The 21,085-nt window shown below is 42.3% G+C and overlaps 1 protein-coding gene across 3 annotated transcripts in view; it reads right to left on the bottom strand.

Moving 5' to 3' along the window:
- The window catches only part of LOC114871059 (leucine-rich repeat-containing protein 24-like), a 102,141-nt gene that overhangs the window by 37,132 nt on the left and 43,924 nt on the right, over window positions 1-21,085 (bottom strand). For 2 of the 3 annotated variants that reach the window (XM_029176480.2, XM_029176479.2), the window contains exon 3: window positions 6,992-7,034. The exons of the other annotated variant lie outside the window; for it this stretch is intronic. The gene's annotated coding sequence lies outside the window, so the exon portion shown is untranslated. The remainder of the gene's footprint in view (window positions 1-6,991; window positions 7,035-21,085) is intronic. 3 annotated transcript variants of the gene reach the window in all.

The following is a 21,085-nucleotide window of genomic DNA, read 5'->3' as shown; positions in this document are numbered from 1 at the left end:
TTAATACAAAGTGACAGATAAAACTACCCTCGAGTGTGCTCTTATTTTGTCTGTAACTTAAAAACTAGTTTATTTTACAACACTGGATGTCAACTCTCGTCGAGTTTTCCGGTAACCACGTTAAAATCCACGATCGGCCATTGGAAAACTTTTCATCCCCCAGTTTTCCGTCTATTTACGAACCGATTTTTCCGTTTTCCATCAAGTTTGGAAACGTGCAATTTCAGAACGAAGCAGACGTTTAATACGAAAATATTGACTCAGGAAAATTCAACTCGAGTAGCGAGGAATTCGGAAACTCTTGATACGATTACTTTGAATTTTAACAAGAAATCATAATTTATAGTTTAACTTTTAATTTCATAACTGGCCGTCTCGTTTACGAAGAAAATAAAGGTAAGATTATGGACGGGTAACGAGAAAACTTCCGCTGGAAAATTAGATTGTCAATGTTAGAGCTGGTCCTAGAGTATCCGAGAATAAGGTAGGATTAAAACGAATGGATTTCTATAAATTTCACCGGAAGAAGTTCCGTTTAAACCGACAATTCCGTAATTTACAGGGATTAGAATGTTCCTTCCTTCGAGTAATTTCGCATATCAAAATTTTCCTTTTGCAGTCGTTGCGTTTCTCAAAATTTCAGCACACACAAAAAAATGCCGATAAAGGGTGGGAGGAATAAACTACGTTTGTGATTCGGTACACTAATAAATGAACTGCCTCTTCGTTGAAGGGTACTTATTAAAGCGATAACTGGTGATCACGGTGTTACAACTCTCTCACCTCTCTCGACCTCTTTGAGCCTTAACGAAGACACGGTAATTAAAACGCCAGCCGTAAAGTAGCTTCCCTCCGACTTATCAAATTTGATCGCCTGCGTAATTACTCTGACACCAGGGTTATCTGGGAAAGTTATTAAAGAAAAGGGATCAAGCCAAACGGACAGCTCGACAAATTCTTCCTTGTCGACTATAAATAACCATCACTTGAACAGTCGTTTCAACGCTATCCTCTGTTAGAAAACTATCTATAAACATAGTTCCATAGATGAACCGTTAATAAACGAGATTCCGACTAAATAGAAGGAAGAAAAAAGCTTGCTTGACGACACTGCTAATAAAGACTTATTAAACATGTCCCGGTACGTCAGCGGAATGAACGCAATATATCCACTGTTCTATATTTCGAGGTTCCATAAAGGCTGGCGAAAGAAAGGCGAGCCAACGAGAGGACTCTTCTTCTTTCCCTGTCTCTGTCTGTCTTGAAAAGAGTCGAAATTCTGAAAAGTTTCGAGGTGCAGCGTGAGGTTTATGCGCGTGTAACATCCTTTTTACGGTGCATAGCTAATGCAAGTGGGCGGACCAGTGCAAGGCCTTATCTACTAAGTAGTTATACCATGCGATATGCACGCGTCGTGGCAGCAAACTCTTCCAAGCCTCTCTATTGTACCACCACCACCACCGCACGATGCACCTGCATTTCGACCGACTAACGATTCCTATCTCCTTACAAATTTATGTCTCGTTTATACTCGTGACTCTCTACCTCACACTCCAACCCCGTTCCTGTGTTTAACGTCGCGTAATTACACGTCGGATACCTTTCCGGGTTAACAGACTTGGTTGCTTAAAAGCGAGCGCGTCTAATTATTAGAAGTATCGTGAATGTTCGTCGAGCAGACGCGAAAATCCTAACTTCCTCGATATTAAATTATTATATCGGAACCAAGGCAGCAAGAATATTCGGCATATTAATGAAATTACGTTAAATACTCGAATTAATAAATCGAGGGGTAATATTAATGTTATTTAAAATTTTTCACCCTCGACTCTCGTGACGTTCAAAGCGTCAAGCCGTTTAATCTGACGAGCTACCATACCCAAGGCAAATAGAATTTTATGAAAAAAGTTATTTTACCGTAGATTTCAAAGAGAGCGATCAGGATCGATTTGCCAGGAGGTTTTCGAATTTCTGTCAGCCGGCCGTGAAATAGCTGGTGAGAGCCGGCGACGCGATCGGTCGGTCGATTTAATTAAGCCGGGTTAGCGGCAGGACGAGGAACGATTCTTTTTTCCACCCTAGCCTTTTCGTTGCTCGTTAGAGTTTCAACTTTTTCAATCGCGCTAAAATGTTTGCCCGTGCGAGCACGCCTCGGAAAACTTTCCTCGTCGCAGGAGCGTGCTCGTTTGTGCGTCGTCGTGCGACAACTAGGGGCAGAAAGAGGTGGGAAAAAAAAAAAAAGAAACGAAGGAACCCGGGGGTACTGTTGACTCGTCCCCGCTTGTTTTAATGACGTCGAACGCGTCGGTCGACGTCGTTACGACGAAAACGACGACCAGCCGTCGCGTTATCGAGAACCGAAAAACGAGCTGCGCGCGTTAAGCCGATTCCGCGTTCCTTTACTCGTGGCTAAGCTTAATGCGCCCCCTCGACCGTGAAGAAATATCGAGTAAGCGGGGATCAGAGATACTCTGGGAAAATTTAGAGAAAATGTTATAATCCTTTTGAACAGAAAATATTTCCTTCATTTTCTAGTTAGCGACGGGCACGTCGTTAATAAAGTAGAACGTTCATAATCGAGGATACACGTGTTTTCGACGATGAAATTTCATCGGTTACCGGTGTATTTTCGTGTTGCGGTGGCGGTGAACGAAAGCCGCAATACGGCATTGTAACTCGCTATTAGCACTTACTCCAGAGCAAATTCCATAACGATGAATGGCTGAAGGAAACAAAAGGTCCTACCTCTGAATACCAGCTCTGATGACACGATTTATTAAACGGAAAGTGATTCGTTTCAACAATGTAGTGGGACACTGGAGAGGGCCAATCTCGGTTACCCAAATTCAATATTATGTTCCTATAATTATGGAGTAAACAGAAATAAACAGTAATTGATACTGTTTCAGAGATATTAGTTAAATTTATAATATTAAGCCACTTAATGTTACATAAACATCAATATTACAGGAATATCAATATTAAACAATGTCATCCATAATTAATCCGATTGTTGCAAAAACGAATACTTTGATCCACTGATTTTTTGCAAAATGGTATTCAAAAAGAGGAAAGGGATGGATCGGTTTTCAAAAAAAAAAAAGGAACGCGTAGGACAGACGGGTTTCCGTTTGGCCGATTAAACGGAAATCCGTGTAAAGGGCGCACGAAAGAAGCTTACAGGACCTGTTTCGTTGGTATCGATGATGACGGCGATATTTAGCCGGCCGTGAAAATTCCTAGGTAAATTTCGAACGTAAATTTCTTTGGGGACAAATTTTTTTAACTACCATCTAATTTTCGCTGAAAATTTTGAGAGTACTTTGAAGTATCCCTTAAATCTTCTGTTAATTGTTCACCGAATTTGAAATAAACTACACGTGTGATATTCCAGGCGTTTTTTATCACACCCATGGATCGTCGATCAAACGGTCTTTTATTCGCGTGTAGCGAAATTGCGTTTCGTGCTTGAATCCTCCCTGAAAAGTTTTATTTCTCTTGAATTTCGATCAGCTTCGAACGCGTTAATGCACCATTTCGGTCGGTTGCGTCGCTTCGATAACACACAGCCGGTTGCTTACAAATATTTTCTCTGTTTTATCTGATTTATACACGCGTGGATCGTTGACTATCAAACTATTACACGCCCGATCGTCGTTTTTGCATCCATACTTTCCATTCTATTTAAAACGATCGCTGCAACGCTTTAAAAAAAAAAAAACTTTGCCTCTTGTTTAATCGAAACTATTACCCCAACAATTACACATTAACGAGCACGATGGTTCTTTGTTCACGTTACGATTTTCGCATAATTTCCACTCGATTTACCTTCGGTTAATTATTCCTTGGGTCATTGGTTTCAATCGACCAACTTTGTACTCCGATTTCCGATTATCAAATTGATTTTAGATCGGACGTCGATATCGAGCTACGATAACCGCGCTGACACTGAGTTTCAATTACTGCGACAACACTAGCCGATCCCGTGTAAACGCAGCAATTATTAATTAACCGAGTAGCCGTGTAACGATGGTTAATCGCGTTACGCTTCAGTTGAGCCGATCGCGACCCGATTCTTTCGATGAAACATCGCTATGGTATTCGATACTGGAGATATTAAATATTAAGTATTTTCAATTTCCCATACTCTAAAAACATTTAATCCTCGCGTCGAACATCAGTCGATTTTAATACGAAATTACCCACCGCTCTCATGTTTTCATACACCCTGTGATTAGGGAGGAAGGGTCGCGTGATCCGATAGTTCTGTAAAAACATGCACCGGCATAATATAGTGCCCTAAGCTGCATATCTTCTTGGATCAACGTATTAAGTACCTTTCACCGAGCGAATAGCATGCCGCACAATCGGTGTACTATAATTTTGATGGTTATACAATGTTTTCGAGGGTACTAAAATTCCACCCCTATCGACGTAGAGGCAAGTAAGACAAGTAAGACGGTAAAAGCCTTTTTCCTCTTCTTCCTTACTTGTGTTTTTCTTTCGACCGTTTCGCTTTTCTTCTTTTCCCTTCTCGGACAATTTTCTTCTCCTAGTTCGGTCGTGTCTACATTCTCCTTTTTCTTCCCTGCCTCTTTCACCGGAGATCGTAAGATAAATTGGTTGGCACGGTTCTGGCCGCTCGAAACTTTCACGATATTTCCAGCGTTAGTTAAAATTAGTGGAGTATCGCGGACGAAAAGTCTGATAATGTTATCTTCCCGTTTCCGTCCGGCTCCTTCCTCATCCTGATAACCCCTATCTCTGTTTCCGTTTCAACTGGACGCGTCCCTTCGTCTCCAGTCTCTCTGCTTCTTTAGTATTTCCTTTAGAAATATCTAAATTTGTATCGTGCGAATTCTCTATAAAACCATTACGCGTTTCCAATAAATATTCAACGCTCCTCGGTTAATTCCCCGCGGTATAACTTATGGAACGACGCTTTCGTTTTGGACAATTACGCGGAAGTTTAAAAAATTCAGGCAAACGCGACGAGATTTAAAAGATTAACGAATATAAACGTCTGTTTTACATTTTGCGTGGTCGTACCGTGTCGTTTACTCCAACAGTCAAACAAACGAGAGCAGAGAATTAACGTAATTAGCAATGCCTCCCTGATTGTACCTGTTAAAAAAAAAATGGCGGGAGAAACGACACGTTACGTGTTCCTAAAATTTACCTCGAATTAAATCCTCTCCCCCACCCCATTCTTCTCTTTGTAATGCTATTTATGATCTTTATTGGCCGTGTGTGTGAAAAGGGGTGGAAGTTTCACGTCGTCTCTCTGATAAATATAATCGTAAAATTTGAATCAAAGGGATAGCACTTGATTAAATAAATGCTACTTTTCACCATTTGATAATGATAAGTTGGCACGATGAATTTTTGTTCTACGAACGGATGCGATGTTTTCAAGTTCCTCTATCAGAGGCTCGACTTCCTGTTGCAGGTAAAATTGCAAAAATTATTTACACTGACTTGTCCAGCCAGCAGAAACTGTTTAAATTACTTTCAGTCGAGGGAACGTTTAAAAATTTTCCAGCTTTAATTACGAAGTACTTGAACATTCGAGTAATTAAAGTAGAAATCTCGGGGTGCCGACGACTGTCTAAGAGGCGGCAAGTCACCTCTTAAAATTTACGTTACTATTTCTTCTTTTTTCCTTCTACTACTTTTTCTTGCGTACCGCTTTCCAATTACCAATTTTATCGCCAACTAGTCATCGGCTATCCCGAACAAAAATTTCATCATCGATCGAAGCTTTAAGAAACAATAGGATCGCTTGACGAGCAATCTTCCTGTTCCTGACACGAAGTGAAACGAACTTCTTTCTTATAAATCGCGAACCTCTGGAAAACACGATAAATTGAACGAATCTAAACCGAAGAAATCACCGTGCACTCGATGTTCTTCGTGTAGTTCTCGTTCAACGTCTGAATGAATATCAATTCCTGCTTAAATTGCCGGAAATTAAATGAAAATTTACAGCATCGAAGAATCTGATTCGACCATGTAGATTGATCGTGATTATTTAGCGCCGATTGCATTTCCGTGCTGATTAATTAAAATTGACTAACGCACCGATACGATGAAACATCGCTGTGTGGGTGGCTACCAGGGAAACTCGTTGTTTATTCAGAGACAATGGAAAAGTTTCGGGTATTGGGAACTTTACATCGAAACACCAGCTGTCGACGTTTCCCATTCAAGTTTCTTGATTGTTGTTACAAATTGCTTTTTAACGCTCACAGCTGCGGTGGAAACGACCGTAAGTAGTACAGCTCGGTAATAATACGGGCTATCAGAGATATCAAGGATTTGTTTATTTATTTCATTTGCATTTGCTAATTATTCGAGTAAATTGAATTTGTAGCATTAATTAGCAACGATCCCCGCGGCAATTAATGCTTTAAACGTATGTTCCTTCAAAGTTCAAAGACCTCGCTCGCTTCGAGCATAAATTAATTATTCTACGCTATTTCGGCTATAATTCGTTTAAACGAGTGCCAGACGTGCCAAGTGGCCAAATGATCGCCCATTCGTGAAACCTCTTGCAAACGTAATGCAACGTCAAGTTTAAGAGCAATTATCCTAATTGTCGTAATTGCAGACACGGCAGAGAGAACGAGACTCGCGATCATAGAAGCTGATCAAGAACCTCTATCGGATTTCTCCTCTAATCCGAATCTCGCGGTAATATTTTTCTCTTGAATTTAGAGAAATAATTGCCAGCTGCTATAAAGTATCGCTTCGCACAACAGCTTCACCCTCGATTCTAGAGACCGATTCAATTACCTGAACCAATTATAACGCGAAGATATTCGAACAATGAGAAATGAGGGACAAAGAAACAAACAACAAGAATAACAAGAAAAGATAGAAACAAAGGGCGTGGAAGAAAAAAGATCGTGTACAGGCAGAGTAAGCCGTAACACAAATTCCAGGACGGTTCGTTAGAGGCAAGAAAAGAGAGCGTAGCGTGTGTTCGTACCTTGAGAGCGGGCCACGCTTCGTTACTCATCCGTCGAGAGGACCTGAAACAAAAACGGCAACGGATGCAATTAGACGCGAGGATCCGTGTCGGTGCTGGAGCGTGTTACACGCGTACAACTTGTGTACATTGGCGAGCATGGATGCTTACGTTTGATAGGGGCTGTATTACTCGAAAGTGGATTATGATTCGCAAAGTAGATGATAAATTCTGATAGAGATTCATACGCAATCCCATATGAATTATAATGTGTCACAATCCAAGAGATCACCCGGATACCCGGTCCACGTGTATATTATCCTTTAACAGGAAGAAGCATCCGTGCTCACCAGTGTACCAGCTCGACCAAGAGCCAGAGAGAGGAAGAAGGAATAAAGAAGGAGGAGAGGAGCGGTTCCGCTACCACAAGTCGGATTTCCTATTGAATTTAGCCGGGCTCACGAGAGATCCGTAATATTATATCGCGGTCTACCCTCATTTGCGCACCCCCGAGGAATCCATTTCCGACTTTTCTCCGTTCTCAGTCCGTGCCGCTGCGCCATCGCGCCATCGCGCCATCGCGACGCTTTGGGGTTCCTCCCTTCGTCATCCACCTCCTCCACCTAACGTTCTACGAGTAGAAGAGACCTCGTTTGTCACGACTTGTTGTGCACTGTCGTTTCCCTATTCGCGAATGATCTACGTTGTTGGCGAATGTTCTCTTACACCGTTCGACTCTGTTGATGCGATATTGTGCCGTGACAAGTTTGAAAAATCGTAATAGAGTAAATCGATGACTTTAAAATTGCCTTCGATATTTGGTATTTTATATATGGAGTATTTTCAAGTGATCAAGATAGATTCTTTTGCGATTAAGGGAGGTTCGAAATGGAAAGGATAATGCATAGACAAGAGGGTGGATTTATACGGGGATATTTTTCAATTGGAACGTTATACTCCGCGGGTGTGTCTTCGAGGGGAAAACGGTGCGAGACAAAAGTTCATCCTCGAGTGGCACGCGCCAAGTAGACCGATGCATCCTTGCGGTTGAGTAATGCTCCGTTTCTCTGCCAGGTGAAGTTCATAAATAAATGTATAGCTCGGAAGATTCCCGGCAAATACAGCGAACCGACTGGCTGCGCTGCTTTCTCGAGAGCTTTGGATCGGAAATGAACGGTAACGACCGAAAGATGGAGCGGCTTTGTATTTTTGAAGCGAACCGCGCCACGAATTATTCATACGTTGTGCGCTTCGAGCTCCTTTGGCAACGAGAATTAAAACAAAAAGTGCTGCTTTGCATTTCGGATAATCTTCACTTTCGACCTCTACTATTTATCATAACTTGAAATGTACCAGTTCCTGGCTGTATCGCTTTTTCTTTTTGGTAATGCTTAATTTTTCCCAGTAGTACAAGTAAACGATTTAGCAGACGACGGTAGAAAAGGCAATACTCTGTCAGGGCGAAGTTAAATCGTACTTCCATTGGAAAAATAGAAAAGACAAGTGTCTCTTAGCGGTTAGTTGTAAGCAAGCGATACATTCGGTGGCGTGACAACGAATCGAGCGTACGGTTCGCCGGCAAGTCTTCGGTTGAGCTGGTTTTACTCGCGTTCCCACTCGGGGGTAATCGTGAATGCATGTCGACTGCGAGCTACTCTTCGCTTGGAAACGTTTTCCATCGGTCGTCGAGTGGAAGCGACGATAGAGAGCAACCCTCGCCACCTCTCTTGTCCTCTTGTCCCAACGCTCCTACTCGCCGAATGATTTACGCGATCCGAGCTTTATCGCGGGTTTACGGTGCGTGCGTTCGAGCATACTACTTTTTTTTTTCTCTTTCTTTCTCCCTTTTTCAACCTCCTACACCGGCCGCTATTCTCTTCCTTCTTTTTTCGCGTTCGTCACCACCTCCACCACCTCCTCCTCCTCCGCTTCTAATTAACAATGTCCCCACGCGTCGCTGGTTCTGCGGTCGTGGCGGCGAAAATAAAAAGAAAGGAATTCACCGCACCAGCTAGAAGCTTTTAATGAAGCCAGCCGCGACGTACGGCTGCATCCAATTGGGACCAACTGGTGCGTCCATGCGAGACGTGCAAGCTCGCTCTTCTTCCGTCTTTTTATCCAACGTTTCTCTATCCTTGCCTCTTCGACCGCCTAGCCTCACCGTTTCCTACCTTTTATGGATCGTTTCGTCTTATTACCGCGAGACAGTTCGACGACCGATAATCGTTAGCTCCTAATAACGCGCTTCATCCTTCGTTCAACTTCCTCTCGAGCAAGTATTTTACGTAGCACGGAGAGAAAAATACATCCGCGTGGTTATTACACCAAGAATTCCTAGACAATTACTCTCGTTTCAAGCAGACAGCACCATGCGCTGACCCAACAATAGGAATCGCAGATCGTCGAGAAAGGGGGAGCCGTTTTTAAACGCGGTGTGGTAGCCAGAATCACAAAGAACACGACGACCCCGGCTAGCACACGTCGATCGAGAGACAAAAGGGGGAAAAGCAAGCAAGCGAACAAGCCAGCGAACATCGTTCGTTGACTCGAAACGGGGCCGTGAATCTCAGCCGGTTTTTGGCTCGCAATTATTTTTTACTGGTGTACCGTAAATGGAGGTCGCGATCGAACGAGAAACGGCCAACGAATCGTCAGGGTACCACGGCGGGGGGTTGGAGAAGAAACAAAAGGATTCGCGAACGGTGCTCTTTATTTCCGGCGCGGGGGCCACGTTATTATCAGCAGACGAGCGAATCTGAGGATCGACGATGCTCGAATCGTCGCACACTAGCGCGCGATATTAGAGGGGGAAGGAGGCTGTAACAGGGTGAGAAGAGAATTAAAGGGCGAAAAAATGAAAAGAACGACAGAGAACAAAGAAGAGCCGATTAACACGTTCGTGACCGCAGTTTAAGTCCTAAATCCCTCCGACGCAAACCTTCATTTTTGCTACTTCTACACAATATGCCACCAATTTTTACGAACGCCATTAATTTACTACGTTATTCTGAACTGTCTCTATTTGATCGAGGAAAAATTTTTATTTAATTATTCGATCGAAAATGTAAAACAAAATGTCTGACGAGGGGTTTTAGATAAAAATTCGAAGAATAAATAACCAACGAAAAAAGAAACCCCAATCAAGCAGTAATGGGGATGAAAAAAAGAAGTGCAGGTGGAAGGTAAAAAGATAAAGCAAACTGGACAGGAAAGGATGGAAAAGAAAAAAGGAAAGATCCAAAAGAGGAAACGTACAAAGCACCGGTACACGATACAATAAAAACGAGGCCAGAGAAGAGAAGGATGGACAGGACAAGAGAAGAATATAAGCAGGAAATGAAGTTATAAAAGTGAAGGGTAAAAAAGATAGAAAGAGAGAAGGGAAACGGAAGCTTCCTTATCGCGTGTATGCGCACGCATCCCTTGAATGCGAATGCATGCGCAGATTTTATTGAAACCACTGGTCCTCTTTTAATTGTTCCCCCATATGACCGGCGTTATTTGCATAGTTGCTTTAACAGAGGAAGAGGAAGAGGAAGAGGAAAAGCGAACCGGAAGAGAAGGACTTGGGGATCGATATGGGTCGGCTTAAAGCGTTATAACGTAATCCTTCGGGCGAAAAACGAGTAAAATATCGGGAACGAACGAATGGTTAATTCTATTACGGAACCGCGTGGGAATTCGGGACGAGTGAACAGCGAGAAAAGAAGGGGTGGAAAAAAGAGAAGAAAATAGGAACACGAAGAAGAAAAGTTGCGAGAGCGAGAGAAGGGGAAAAAATTTCGCGAAATTTAACCCGCTCATTAAAGTTGCCGACAAAGTTTCGCGGTTATTGCTGAAAAAAAAGAAAAATTCGATTTACGACGGAAAAAGAGGAGGCTCACCGATATTAAATATGCTCGAGGTCGAGCACGATTTCTTTTTATCGTAACTATGTGTAAGTACGATCAAAAAAACAACCGGATCGTTGAAAGTTCTCGTTTACCAAAATTATATACGCCCGATGCTGTTCAAACTGTTTCTGGTATTATTTCCCTTAAGAGATTTATTCGGCCATATTTACACGAGGAATTATGTAGGTCAATATATTTTTATCGAACGATAATCTTTCAACAAATAAACTTTGAACATAGTGCTGGTTCGAATTATTCAGAAAATATGATAATATATTGAATTTGACGGTAGTCGTCTAGACGGCGGAGCAATTAACGTTCCACTTTAATCCAGCCACTAATGTAGTTTCAAAGAAACTTGACAATTTCTCGGAGAGAAAGCAGAATGACTGGAAGGATTTCAATGTTCCTTCGTCAAAGCTGGAAAACGTTCCTGTGCGCGTGTAAACATCCAAACAGTCTCTGTATTCCAGCTAAAAGGTTAATTAAAATTAAATGCTAATTAAAGATGCCGAGCCGCGCATTTTTCCGCGGTTAGAACGGTGGTAAACACTCGAGATGGTCGGAAAAATTACAAGGGAAGCCAGTGGCGAGGGAAAGCGACAGTTTTCCCTGGCAAACTGCTTTTTCAAGTGGAATATTTCACCGAGTTATGCTGGAAACTTTGTCCTTAAAATTATCAAATTTAATTGCTAATTTATCGAGACCGATATTTTTCACGAGGAAACTCGTGGGTAACCGGAAGAGGCTACGTCGACGGAATGAAATCGATTGATATTCATGGTCGATTGGCTGGAGGCGTAGCACTAATCAGGATTTTTGTTCGTTCGTTTGGATCAGCTCGATCAGCGGCTTCGTTTTCGAGACAATGGACCGAGTGGTGGTCGCCTCTGTTCCGAAGAATCAGATCCCGACGACCTGGATATTTTCAGCCTGTTCTTTCACCGGGATCACGAAAATTTTACCAGCAGAAACTCGACGAGAATATTCTGATTCGAGAGAGGATGTAAGAAAGGTGAACGGCAGAGGATGAATGGCGAGTTTTATGACGCAGAGCTCGCGACGTCTGACCATACGCCGCGACTAACTACTGCGAGACAACGAAGGGAAGAGAAGCGTTTGAAAGGAGACGCGGACGCGGTTGGAAAGTTGGAAGACTTGAAAGGAGAGACCAGGTGAAAGAAGCAAGATAAATATCGCGATAAGGAAGGGTTGAAGCGTACGAGATTCTTGCGGTGTTTTAATGGACCTCCATCGTGGAAGGCAGCACCCATTAACGCGGTCGTTGTCTCGATGATTTAACCGATCGCCACTAAAAATTCAATATAAATTTAAAAGCTACAATTACGCGAAAGTATTAAATAATTAATAACCAGTAATTGAATGCACGAACGATGAAAAGACAGCAAATAATAGAACGTTAAATCACCAAGAGAAAAAGCAATCTGTTCGAAACAGGCTAGGTATTACCTTCTTCGCTACTCGAGCTACTTTCACCCCAACAACTTACTTAATATTCAAGCAGCGTCAATTAAAAGCTGCTTCTCGTAATTCACCGTTAATCCGTCTGCTAGCATGTTTAATTATCGTCGGACTGAAAGGCGAACCGTGATCCTACCGCCGAAAATATTACGGAGCGAAGGGTGTGGGAAGAATGTAAGGAAGAAACACGATCTCTCTTAGGACGACTACTTTCCGACGTTAATTAATTGTTTATTGCGTGAATTAATCACTCGTCGCGATGGGGTTCGTTGGCTAACATGGAAGCACGAGACTTTTCGACTCCTAACGATCTCCCAGGCAAATTCATCGGAGTAATTAAACGAAGATTTCTTAACTAGAACGTGTAACCCATTTTTTACTTTTTTCCATTTTTAACAATCTGTCTTATCGAACCATCCACCTGCAAGTGTCATAATTCATGCAACTTCTGAAGCGATATTAAGGAAAAGAAGTTAGAGTTTAACTTGGAATTATTACCTTCAACTTAATATCGTCAAAATTAACCTCGCTAAGTGGAAAGAATTTTTATATGCTTCACATCGTATGAAAATTTCAGATTTATCCATAACGTTCGTTGACCCAGTTTCCTTTTTACAATTTTATTTATAGAACGATGTTGTTACATCGTTCAAACAACACAACACTTTATTTATAGCATGTTTACACAACATGCAGCTCAACTTTGAGAAAGTTTACAAAAAACACTACCCTTGTTTATTACCATATATTTTATGGTTTTTTAAAAAAAATTTTCAATAAATAAAATAGAATAAAGTATGATGCTAGAAATAAAGTAAAATAAATCAAAAGCTTGTCAAAGAAACACTAGAATATCTGCACCCGTATAACTTTCTTCCTGTTCTTTTATGTAGAGTGGGAATTCTTTTCTCCATTCTCTTATTCTAAAGCGTTCGTCGTGAAGAAGTTTCAGGATCCGTGAGAAAAGAGTAGTCGGGGAAAAATAATCAAGCAATCAGCCGAATGAAACTGAAACTGCCATTCATTCGTGGCAGGTATGCAACGAATTCCATGCCTGGCTGTTGAATTTTCCAAGAGATTCTTCAGGAGAAAATGGCTTGCTTGGCTCGTTTGGAGAACAACGAAAATATTTCAGTTATTTCTAAAGTACCTTAAACGAGCAACTCGTGAACACCAGACGGCTGTTTCATCGTGTGACCACCTTCAAATTACGATCCTTTCAAAAGCGAATTATTAACATTTGCAAGTCTACATTATTCAAGCTCGGAAAAGATGATATGGGAAAGGGTTAACAGAAGACGCGTTAGAGCTAGTTGAGAATGTAAGCAGAAGGTACAACGTTTTCGTGAAAACGCTGAAGCGTTTGAAACAGCCGCGAGGAATATTCGCTCGTCGAGGCATCTGCTTGACAGATTCAGACATTTTCTCTCGCGAGTAACGTCTCGTGAATCGAAAACGCTTGACTGCATTAATTTATATTTTAGTCTACGCTATTGCGGTTTCTGTGACCCATCAGCCAAAGGTTAATTTCCAACAAAACTTGATAATTCCATAATATCTATGTCAGGTAGTTTAAACCTATTTTCCAACGATTTTATAAAGAATGATGGTTCGAAGGTGTCATCTACCCGGTATGGAACAAATTTGAACAAGTACGTGTCCGTGGTTGGGTAACGAGTCGGAAAGTGGCGGGTTCAAGGGAGGAAAAACGACGCGTCCGAGCTGAAAAATGTTGTGCGAAACAATCCTTTGGCGGGAGTCAACAATGGTTATTTACTTTGACGCTGGGTTACCGCTCACGTACACGCCGGGGCGGACCGCTCTTTTTTCGTTACTTCACCCGGTGGCCCATCAATCACCCGATAATGGCGGCCTCTTCGTTTTTATTTCGCTTCATCTACAGGCTGACGCGAAACGCGTGGCCGTACACGATGCTGGATACTTTATAAACAGGATAGGAAATGATTTTTCATCCTTGAAAATCATTTACTTACCGCTAATTATTATCACGTTAACATGCGATAAATTTTCACGACGGGGGAGAAATTTATTTTCACTTTCAGACTTGTTAGAGAAAATTTTGAAACACTCGATACAAATGGTATCGAAACGATGATACGGTTTTCCTCTCAGCCTGTAACGCTGATCGAAATGCCGCGCGCAGAAGAAACGACGTAAGAAACCCCGAGGAAGAAGCATAATGCCGAGGGATAGGAGAAACTCGAGTGTTTCTCGCTTGTTTCGAAAAGTAAATGGAAAGCAAGAAAGAAAAGCACGTCGGGCTGGAAAGCAGGTCGTTGAATAATGCAACAACCACAGCGAATAAACAACCTCTAATAAAGCCACGGGTATCGTAGGCTTATTAACGAGCAAACCAGTGCTACAACGATGTCTCGCGGGTGCAGTAGTTGTAATTCGGTACGATGCTAGAATTTTAAGCAACGGTACAACTGTTAACATTTTTCGCTAATTCTTAAGGCTCTCTATTAACGATAGTAAAAAAAATATTGAAAATTCGAAATTGTTGAAATCTTTGAGAATTTTTCGTAGGCTACCTCCAATTTTCTAGCAATATTTTTAAGAAATAAAAAATATTGCGTTCCTTCCAGGGAAAACGTAGGTAAAAATCGATTCTGTAAACTCGACGAAGCAGCTTTGTTTACAGCCTGTTGACAAACAAAGAAACGGAAAACTAATTTCGCCATACTCTGGAATATTTATGAAGCTTTGCAAACAATGACATTACACGTATGTACACTCGGAAAACAGAAACGAGCCGGTTCCACAGAGAATTCAAGAACATATTGCGACGAGAAACGTTACAAAGCGCGATTAAAAAATATCCAATTATTTCTTGATAATTTGCATACCTTTTGCATACTCCAGAATATCGTAAACACCTAAATATCTGTAGTCTACTAACGATTCGCTGTTTTTTCGATTACCTCTTGGATTTTGAAAAAATATCAACTACAGTTTTCAACGTTTTTATATTCGCACTGCTGAAAATTTAAAAAAAAAAAAAAAAAAAAAAACAAGAGTGCTCAGCATCTGTGAAGGGGTGTGCGTTTGAATGCTCTCATAAGCTTTCCGCGCGACCAAAGTATTAACATGCGACGAGGGAAATAAACGCGAAATTTTCAAGCGACCCGTAAAACATTTCCGTATCTAAAAATTGCGACAAACGATTCTTTCTGCGACTATAATCACACGCTGGAAACACGAATTTTTTTTCTCCCGTCACGATGGGGAATATACAAAAAAAAAATTTTCGAGGATCGAAATTCAACCTTTAGCTACTCGTTCGAGCGTTTCAACTACCCTCGTCGACAAGAGAAGCGTGCAATCAAATTTTGGTGAACATTTCGACGGAAGGGAATTTGTCGTTCGACAAAGTTGAGAAAAAATCGTATTGATATGGAATTTAATACTCGAAGCCGATGTATGTTTCGATGAAAGGATTTTGTTATGTACGTCCAATTTGTTAAACAATTATTTTCTTGCAAACGCATTAAACAATTATTCTGAAATATGGAAAATACTTTTAATATCTTTTCTAAAATGTTACAAAAGAACTTGAATAACAAAGAATTACTATTAAGGAACCTCGTTACGGACGATATATCTTCAACAAATGGATTCTTCCTTCCTTGAATAAATTACTTTTTGAAGAGTTTCCAGCTCAAAATGGTATTTCTCGCTTTCCAACCGCGAATGTATCGTCTCCGGCTAATTTTGATAGCGTGCTCGCGATAATTAAGCCGACGAGACGCGACGCGTCGCGGCACTGAAGAGCCAGTCAACTATTTTTGAACGAGTCTGGCTCGACAAGCGAGCGAGGAAAACGCAACGGAACTAACTGGAAAGCAAACGTGATTATAAAGAAATTAACCGAGCCAGTTTCACCTTTTTTAATTTTTGTTCCACTGTACTCCAGACGTCGCGTCTAGTTTGAAGAATGAGCAAATTCCAACCAACTGACAGCGTGCAATATCGCTGAAAATATTTCGAGAAAATGAAAGAACAAGAGTTTATCTCTTTATCCAGTGAATAAATTTATCATTTCGAATTCCGAGCTGTTTCCAAAGTGATTCCCTTAAAAGGGAAAAGAAATCAATAATAGGGGTGCGTCTGAACCAGACTTACTCCGTCGTTGGAGGATCAAAAACATACTTTAATCATTCTTCCCTAAAATAATCCAGGTGAAAAGCAGCCTGTAACCCTGGGTATTTTCGCCTGAACAATCACACAAGTTGACGCCACGTTATACAGGAAGAAGCACAAAAGAATTCCAGCAAAAACGGTGTTAGCAACGGAATTGGAGCGTCAATGTTCGGACTGTGATAATAAAGGCGAGACGCGGAGGAGAAAGAGGAATTCGCAAGTACTGGCGAACGGATAAAGGAAAGCCAGTAGCCATGGACTACGAGTTTGACAGCCGACCCGTGAAACCTGCGATATGCACACCGTATTACCGGTATCCCTGTGTGTTGGCGGGACTTGAACAAATCCTGACACCGAACGCATCGGAACTCTGCTCGTAATCCGGTGTACCCACCCCCGCGCACACTTGCACGCTCGCACACTAGTGCATAGAGTGGGCAGGAGGGTAGGTGTGCAACCAGGGACCGGATACGCGAAGCTTTACGACCAGAACGGTGGCCTACCTCTCCGGTGGAGCTAGCTTTCCCTCTTTCTCCAAGGCTAGCCATGCTGCTTTCACAGAATTACGAGCCGTCTTGCAGGAATTAATTCTCTTTGCTGCCGGACCCGCGACTCCTAATCCGACGAATTCGTTTTAATCGCTTCACTCGTTTGACCCTGATAAAGGATAGAACGTACCGAGCCACCGGAGTACCGCACCGGATGGATGGTCGTGAAATTTTCAAACGAGAAACCTGAGTGAAGTTTGTTCAATTTCTTGAGGTACCTTCGCGTTACTACGTTCCATCATTTATTTCTTTTGGTACAAAAGTTACGATATTTATGACGTTTTTAAAAATCGCGAAACCAGATATAACAAGCTGAGAATCTTTACGAACGAACGTCCAACGTATCCCGGAGATAACAGCTGTCGATCGTTTCGATAAAACACTAGGAATTATCGTGGGCAAACGATACAGAGAATCAGGAAAAAGGATGGAAAACAAGGTGAAAGTTTCATTGGCGATTTCAGTTTCACGTCACGTAGCGTTATCCCCTCGTAAAGTTGCTACACGCTCTGTTCCACAGAGGATTTAAATTGCCCGCCGAAACAGAACATATCGACGAAATTACGAGAGCCTCTTGGCGTTGCCAGTGGCGAACCTTCGACACTCGCAACCCCACTGCTACCGGGGATCTAACAGATTTACTGGATCCAACGTGCCGGGTTATGAAACTTTGAAACTAGCTAGAATCGACTAGGTAACTTAATTGCCAGCCGTTCCTGCCTACCTTCGACGTTCAACCCTTTGGAAATTCAGCTGAAAGGCCACCAGGTAGAAAATAGCCTCAAAAGCGATGAAAACGGTGACAAGCTTTCGATTTCGACGCACGCGTTCAATGTCGGCTGACTTTCCATCCCCTTGTTGCGGTTTTCATTGACGAACCCACCCTTTGCTGACCTACAATCGACCACTATGTTTCTGTATTTATGAAACCGTAAACAATAAATGACACCCTTCCAGAACTACTGGTACAAATTTTACAATCATTTTTTAATAAGATTGAAACTTATACTTTGAGACGAAAGATAGAAAGGCGTGGGCGCTTCAAACGAATCGGAAATGCTGAAAGAGAATTAAAGCCGATCGATTAGCAAGGACGTAGAAAAACGAGACATTAATGAAATTAATACCAGCGTAGGGGATGGAAATGGAAATTTATGGATTCTAATATCGGCGAGTGCATCGGCGAGAGTGGAGGAAGATTAAAAGGTTCGGTGGAAAACGCGACTACTAATTCGAAACGAAGCTTAACGTGAGAGGGCCGTTTAGCTGCACGCGAGAGCGCACTACGTTCGCTCGCGTGTTTCAAAGCTACTCTGCTCGCGTTACAACTCCCGGTTAATAACCTGCCACAATATGTACTCTGGTCAACGATTCGGCAAGTGAATTTCGCTAACCAGGTCGCCGGGATACGGTGCGAAAATAAACTAATTAGTATTTCGCGATAGCGTGCCTCTGCTAATTTTCAAAAACTCCCTCCTCGTTTCACCTGGTTACATCGAAACTACGAACGGATTTTCGAAACTATCAACATCGTTCGAAAAGTTTTACAGGAATTAAAATTTGAAGAGAACCCCGCAACTGTCGCGATCCCAGAAAGCGTTAAACAATAGCGACATTAACGCGTTTGTCCAACGAGCCAGCCTGGCAAAATCTACATTTATCAGAGCCCTCCGAAATCCTCCGGTTTGCTCGACGTTCGACGAAGGTAAACGCTTCGAGCATGCAAACTTCCGGCCGAAATTAATCAAACCGGTACACGAGTAAACGCGGGCCAGAAAACGAAAAAACGATGCGCTACGCTCGCGCAAAAAGTACCAGCCGTCAAAATGTATGTAATGAACGAGCAAATACACCATGTTCCTATATTGAACGCTTGACGAAGAACAAATCGAGTTTTGAGGGGAAAAAATGTGCGTCAGAATTGAAAGAAGCCGCAAGAAACAGGCGGTATTCTTGTTGCTGATCAATTTTCTCGTTGCGAAATTTCCTCGAGGCTACACGACGTTCTTGTTGCACATTTTTAACAACCTTTTCACTTTATTCCTTAAAGCTCACCAGCAAAGGAGTATGTAAGCGTGCTAAGCTAGTAGAAAAGTTGCGTCTCGTAAGAAGAGTGCAGACTCTCGGTTTCTCCAGACCGTGTTTACAGGAAAATAAAAATAAACGAAGCAACGTCGTAGGTAAATTAAAACGAATTTCGAAATAATACGATCCTCCCTCTGCGAGTAAATCTGACGAATTCCTGGCTGCCTGCAGCGAAACTCCACAGTTCTCTTCACGTTTTTTCACCGCATTTTAAAGTACTTTTCGTTGTAGGTCTTCCTTCTTAGCTAGATATACACGGTATTGCTGGTCGCTTCCAACTCGATTCATCAAATTGCTTTGGTAAATGCGTTTCTTTCGTATTTTTGAAAATCAATCATCCTGAAAATTAAGCATAACAAGAATTCAATTTCCCTTTGCGTTTTTCACGCAAGCGATCGATATTTCTCCGAGCGCAAAGTGATTTCAGCAACACCCTGTATATTGGAAGTAACAGGGTGAAGTTGACCCGCTGGTGGCAGAGGGCCAACGATAAGAGCCGTTGCCTATCGGCCGTAACAGCCTCCTTTTGTATTAATGACCCTGTTCCAACTGTAATGGACGCCATCGCCCTCCGGGTTATTAAATCCCGCGATATAAATTAGTTAATATTTTTCACGCGCCGTCGCTTACTCCTTTCCCCGCCTAGGGAAAATCCATTTTCCCCCGGCAAACTTAAATTCGCTTCGTTCAAACTCTTCGCGATTTTTCTAATAAAGGTCTGTTCGCGTTGAAAGAGTTGATCGACGACGTTCGATCAGCCTACGATCAATGGTAGTACATGTTTTGAATTTTAGCACCGATGAAGAATCGACCGATTTATAATCCACGAATCGCGTCGAATTTAATATGTCGGAAAATTATTCTCCTGTTCGAAAAGGGTGTGGAAACGTTTGCGATTGTTAGGGCGTTGAATACAAAGGATGCCAGGATAGTGTGATTCACACGCATGAACGTGTTGCAACACGTAATCACCGTATCGTTGATGCAGGCTGCTTACGTCAACCTGTTCGTGGCAGGTAGCCGACGATAAGGGTTGCCACCCTCTGCGATATCAAGCCTGTTATCAACCGTACAAGCTTCGTCTGGTGTAATGATAACGTTCCCTGCATAATAGGTATTTTCGATATCGTTCGGGAAAATGATTTCCCAATATATTTCCAGGGAAATTGCTTTGTAATTTCCTTGCTGCACACGTGAACCGTCTACGTGCCAGGTCATACGGCTTACGTTATCCAGCTTCCCTTAACGACCGTTTTATTGAACCATGCGATCGACCAATGTGGCTAGTAAATGCTTTAACCCTCTCGACACTCGCGCCGGATCTCATAATGGCGTGATTCTCTGTCCGGTTTGTCGAGTTCAAATTGAGGAGAATTGAAATCCGCGCGAAACAAGCGACGCCAGAGAATCGTCGTAAATAAAAAGAGCGGAAACATCGTTTGGCACGGTCAAGAATTGAGAGAACTCTTTCGTCGAGGAAGAAGCGTTATTGTTCGCGCGAGAATTACAACAGCGATTCTCTCTGTTTTTGGAATGTCAACGTCCCTCCGCGAGCCACGAGCTCATTGTGTCGCGGTAGATTGGAAGGAAACGCAAGCGGAGGAGGCGTCGTTTGTCGAAAATCAGACGGGACCTCGGTTTTTCTCGCGCATTCGCTGGAATTTCCGCCTGGCCGCTGCGTTTCTTCCGTTGGAGCTTTATTTCGTCGCGACAGACGCGACGTCCCGCTTAAAAATCCCTTCGTTGCACGCTTCGTTGAGCGACGCGACGACGAGACGAGGGTTATGCAAATTTTCACCCCCCTCGAAACGTCTACTCTCGACGTTTCTTTGAATAAAACGCGTCTTTGGATTAACAGCTACGAGCTCAAGGGTCTGATCAAATTTCGACTGCTTTGTATAGATAGAGACGTTGAATCGTATCGGAGAAGCAAAAATCAGACA

The sequence above is a fragment of the Osmia bicornis genome, chromosome 5, assembly GCF_907164935.1.
Source record: "Osmia bicornis bicornis chromosome 5, iOsmBic2.1, whole genome shotgun sequence".
In the NCBI taxonomy this organism is placed as follows: Eukaryota; Metazoa; Arthropoda; class Insecta; order Hymenoptera; family Megachilidae; genus Osmia; species Osmia bicornis.
The sequence above is the reverse complement of the archived record's forward strand: the minus strand, read 5'-3'. Positions and strand labels throughout refer to the sequence as shown.